Genomic DNA, 6,231 nt, shown 5'->3' on the forward strand with positions numbered 1-6,231 from the left:
TACGGCTTTGACCTCAGTTGGTTTTAACATGTACAAGTTATTTTCTAATTTTGCAGAGCAAATCTGTTTACTTCCTATATTGATGAACACTTCATCATTTTTGAAATAAACTTTATAATTTTGTTCTAGCAAACAAGATATAGATATTAGATTCCTTTTCATAGAAGGAATATAATATACATTTTTCAAATAAATGTACATATCTCCTATAAATAACTTCATATCTCTCACTGCTTTAGCTTAAACAACCTCCTCGGTCCATACCTTAAAGATTGTTTCACCTTCTATCAACTGTCTCCAAGAACTTGTTTCTTGTGAGATAGTACAAACATGATTAGCGTCACCTGAATTAATTATCCAGATTTTATCGTTTTCCACTAAACATGTTTCGATAACAAGTAAATCATATTTATCTTGTTGTTCGAACTCTGCACTCTCATCTACATAATTCAAAATTTCATATGAGTTGGGAGATAGAGGACAATCCTTTGTTAAAACTCTTTTGGTGTAATCAACCGCTAGTAATTTGTTTGTTGATTTTATTTTACTGTTATTTAATTTGGAAGTGAGTATTCTAGAAGAATTTGACATGTTGATAAAATTCAAACAAATTCTAATTAGCAAATTGTAACTAAATCCAAAATCAAGTTTTAGCAAAAAGTAATAATGTACCCATAACCATTATTTATTTGCAACGATACTTTAGTGAGTCAGAATATGTGCTACCAAGGGGCAGTCAAAATCTCCTTCACTAAAGCAAATAATTTTGACCAAACACTATCTCTGGAATAACTCTTATTCCTTTTGTCTCCGGAATAACTCTTATTCCTATAGTCGTTTAGTTGTCATTTTCGGTCAAGATCTTTACTAACAATTTAGTAATTCTTGTAAGCGTGACCCACCATTTTCAGATCTTATAGGATGGTATGAATATGCCTCCAAAATAGAAGACAATATCTAAGACGGAACTATATGACCCTATTCATTTTACTGAAGTCTAAGTTGTTCCGAATCCTATGTTACAACCCTCCGTGGGGATAGCTGATGACATGCAGAAATGTATGTCATCTTAGGCTTTTTACTTAGAATTATGAGGGTTGTTAAGCAGGATATGCGGCAATTATGCTAAGAATTCATGAGAAATTGAGCTTGCGTCATTCAGCATGATGAATTTCGGCTAACCCGTTATTATGCGTTATTATGCGTTCAATGTTCTATTTTTGTAGCTAATGCAGGAAGTGGACGCAAATGAGGAAACCGGACCACCGCATAGACAACTGCATGCGGAGAAACTCTCCATCGCAAAGGCGAATGCGTTCGATCAACGGATGGATGTTGCGGTAATCAGCCGCATACGTCCATCGCATGGGAGTTGTGCTCGTCAAGCGATTGCGGTCATCATGTAGAGTTGCGATATTAAGCGAATACGGTCACTAAATGATTGCGGCTACACGATAACGCATACTAATGGGATCAACACAAGGTTGGTGGAATGAATGCATCAACGCATCTACGTAGGGAAAATCAAAAGCTGATGTTGACATTTCACCTACCACGCCGTTAGCAGCAGAGGTTCAGAAAGGACTAAACACACCGAATGTTAGAATCAGAGCAGTCCATTAATGTTGTCGGCGATCTAGGCTCTATATAAAGAAACTGATGAGCAAAATTCCAACTGGTCCGGGGATAACCCCTGCAACCCAGGGTTTTCCCTGCAATCCAGACAAATGCGTGAGAAGAAGCTTGAGAGTCCTTCACCTCTTTCATCCATTCCAAGTGACAATCGAAGCCTTCGACCAGAGCTAGATCTCGGAAGATTCAGCTCTACCGCCCATCCATGGCACCACCGGCAGCCTTGACACACATATGCTAGAAGTAAGTGTTGCTTCCAGCCGGTCATTTCATTTTCCTTTCTTTTCCCTATATTGTATTGTATGACATTTTGTGATTAAGGGATTAATACATTAATACATCACTTAGTGAGATTACTTAAGTATCGCATACTTAATCATATGGATTAGGGATATGAAGCATGTAGCAAACTACCGAGAGGTTTGCGTTGTTACGAGTATGTAAGAAACCTTATTTGCTTAGTGTGAAGCTGTGGCAACGCCTGTCTATAGGCTAACGCATTACTTGTCTATGAGTAAAGTCAACAACAACAACTGCCCGAGAGGGTAAGTGGTTGGTCGCATTAAGCAATGTAAGTCATTGTTCAATAGAGTTAGGAACAATCTTAGAGACAGCAAAGTTCATGCAGTTACCTTGTCCTTATGAGCGCATCATTCATCATTTAGGCACACTGAGAGAGTAGTCTAAAACCCAAATCTAAGACTCGGGAGAGCAGAATTGGAATGCATAGGCAAGAATGGGGAACTTAAGGATAAGCTCCATTTGCTTTCACACAGCATATGTACCCTACGGATGGGATATTGCATGCGTCCAGGAAGTAGGATATGGTGGTTGTATGCGGTCATCTTGACACTTATGCATACCCACTGCATACGTCCTAGATTTAGGCTTTTAGTGTGTGTAGCATGATCGCATGGCTTGCGTTGACTAAGGTTGCCCTTGCGGTCACTCTTAAGGGTTGCAATGAAATCATTTCCACATTTTATCTATTTTCCCATTCATTTATTTCATGTCATGAATTGTCGTGTATCAACCTCTCTTTCATATTCTCATTGCGTTGTCTGTTAGCTAAAAGTAGGAGTAGGGTTAGTATAAAAACCTACCATCCATTCTTTTATTTAACCGTCACATGTACATTACCAAATTCACACATCTAATTTCCCGTCACCAATAGCCATCATTAAACGAATAGCAAAGGGTTGTTTAAACCTAACCAATAGGTGCAACATAAAAATCTCACGGTTTAGACTAATGGAGGAGACCGTAGGATATATTGACACGTGTCCTTCACCCACTTACTAAGAACTACTTTCTCCATTTACCTTGTTATTGACTCATACAAAACACTTTTCCGTATGGAGAACACTCCTAGGGTGAAACGAAGCGTCATATGAATCTCACGGTGTAAACTATGTGGAGACGTGACTGTTGAAATCTATATATCGAATAATTGATTTATGTTTGAACAACTTCCTTTTATTCACCAAAATCTAGATTTAAGCTAAAAAAATACTTTCCGTATGGAGGTCACTCCCAGGGTGATACGAAGTATTGCTTAAATCTGGATCGTGAACTCTTAGAGGCGTGAGAGCTAAAAATAACATATCGTGTATGTTACTAACCTCCCACTGAAGTTTTCTAATAACTCTATCGTATAGAAGTTATTAAACTGCCACTGAATTGTTCTATTGGGTAGATTTATACTTAGGTTCTTTTCGGCTAATAAAACAACCCTAAGTCTATGTAGTTTTATCCAAGTATAACTCTTATAATTGGATTTTAACCTATGATATCTAAGTGATAAACCATTTTATTACCTCACATCGCTCATGTATGCTTATAAAACTGGTTACCAATGCTCAATAATTCGGCCATAATCCCTCAGTAGGAGGTGTTCCGTAAACCGTCAACTTAAGTAGCCCCAGCCTTAAGCAGGATTATATACAGTTGAGTTTGTAACCTGAGTTTTATAAGTTTTAACTATTAAAACAGGTGGTCAACCTACGTGAGTACAACTGTTGTTTATGGATTTTAACCGTCTAACCCAATTTTATAACAACTTATAAAACTTTAGACATGCTAAACATCCATAACATACATAAAGGCATTCAATATTTAATATAACACTTATATTAAATACAAGAAACCCTAACATGCATACTATATATTATAATAGATTATAACATACTTTTAATGCATATAACATGCTTCCTATGGTGGGATTTTAAATCTAAATGGCATATTGTATGCACATACAAGATTTATTTAATTATAACATACATCAAATGCATAATAAATAAACACAGGCTGATATGGTTTTAGTTTTGGCATAAACAAGTAAACAGAAGCCTAACTATTACAAACAGCTTCAAAACCGTCTTTGAACCGCTTGAACCGGACTGAATGAGTTTGAACTGAACCAACCCAAAATACTTTGAGGCTGAACCGGATTGGACCTCGAGAAAACTGCTCGACAGCTGCTCTCGGTTCAACCTCAAAGTCTTGCTAAGGCCGATCATGTAGCGCTAAAGGCAGTCGTCTATCACTATTGTCTTGTGTTGAGAAGAGGTACACGATTGCTTAGTGTCATCTGTCCATCACATAGAGTGATCGTTTAGTTCTATTACCAATTATAAGAATGTATCAGCATCAGCGAAAGCAACAATGATCATTTAAGCACTCTAATTCATTAATTTTGGCAAAATATAAAGCATACTTTTGCAGAAACAAGTGAGTTTCATGGCATACCTTTGTAGAACTTCTTCAAAGCTCGTTCTCCAACTACAATCTTCTCTGAATCTTGTTGCAGACCACCTCAAGATCTTCCCCATTATTGTCTTGGTGCTCTAGATTGAGTTGTGTGACTCAAAACAAGCTTGAATCAAGAGATGATGGAGAATTGCTCACAGCAGCAATCTTGTTGAAGAACACTTTCTTCACCATGAATTTTCTCTAAAATTCTCTCTTGATTGCATGCCTCAAATTCACTCCAATCTCTTCAATGTATTGCAGATCATCATGCAAGGAAGAGAGTTGCATGAGTTGTAGCTCATGCTTGGAGTTAATGAAAAAGAGGAAATGGAAAGTGCATGAGCATGAAGAAGGTGGATAATGGGATATATCTATATTCCATTTTTGCATGGCATTTTCCAATTTTCTAATTTTATCTCAAAATCAAAACTTGATATTTAAAACCCATTTTGATTTTAAAACTGAAAAATTTTTATAAAATTAATTTCATAAATTAATTTTCAAATAAAACTTAATTAATTTAGCATCAAATATTAAATTAATTTTTACACACATTCATCTTTATATATTTAAATCATATTTAAATATAAATTCTCCTATTCCGTTTAATTCTCAAATTAAACATGTAATTATATCTCATATAATTACTAATTCCCTTAATTCTAATTTGAACGTTTAAAATTAACTTATCACACTATTCTAGAGCTAGTCTAATTACGAGCTAGTAGGGGGACCTCGTGGACCTACAAATCATGGGCTCCAATTATCCGAGATTAATTGGCTAAACTCATTAGACCAGATTAATCCTCATTCGTTAACTAATGGGTCACTCCATTAAAGCCCAAAATTGCACTCACTTCACTGTAGATATATTATGTCCACATGATTTAACCATAATCAGCAAGTCGACCATTCACAGGTTGTTCGTAATAACAACTGGGTCAAATATCTGTTTTACCCCTGAGATACGTCTTATTCCTCAAGTCCCTACTGATCCTCTAATGAACAACTGATTTGTGATCCAATCACTAAACCAAACTCTCTCAGCCCAGTGAGAGGGTGGGGCCCCTTGTTCAATACTTAGATTCAGTACTTGAGAGAACAACTTTTCTCCTATCCCTAAATCAGGTAGGCGTGAACTCTGTCTTACACCTTATGTTCCAGCCTATCTATTAGGTCTTACCCTTGAAATGGGAGGCTAATTGAGCCGGCGCTGTTGAGCCAACCCTCACCTATGCAAATCTAAGGATAATCCCGAATAAACAAGAGTTCATAGTTAGCTCAGGATTATGATCAAGTTACCTAGGTCATCTAAGTGAAATAGTCAGTCTTATACAGTAAACAATATTATAAAGTAAGAGTGACTTATTTCTTGGTCCGATCTTATGCAAACTCATTACATAGGATGCCCTCACTCTTCATGTCATAACATGTACAAATTAGGATCACATCGCATGTAGCACTTTACAACTCGTTGTAACAACTACAGAGTAGGTCGCATCCAATAGTGTTACCAGAACAAGGTACCCAAACTTATTTACGTACTATAGATCATTTTGACTATTTACTCGAACCTGATCCACTCTTATGTCTACATATAAAGTTCAAGTACTCATGTAATAGTCATGGGTCTTAGTTAATTGGATTTAGACTTTCATACAATTTATAAAATCAATAATAAGTTTATTGATTATAGAAAATGTTTATCATTTTACAAACTACGAGTTTGAGGACATAAAACCCAACAATTTACTAGTCATCGAAATATGCTTAGTGGAAAATGATAAAAAGACCTGGATAATAGATTCAGATGCCGCTAATCATATCTATATTTTCTCTTAGGAAACT

Source organism: Benincasa hispida, chromosome 5 (assembly GCF_009727055.1).
Source record: "Benincasa hispida cultivar B227 chromosome 5, ASM972705v1, whole genome shotgun sequence".
In the NCBI taxonomy this organism is placed as follows: Eukaryota; Viridiplantae; Streptophyta; class Magnoliopsida; order Cucurbitales; family Cucurbitaceae; genus Benincasa; species Benincasa hispida.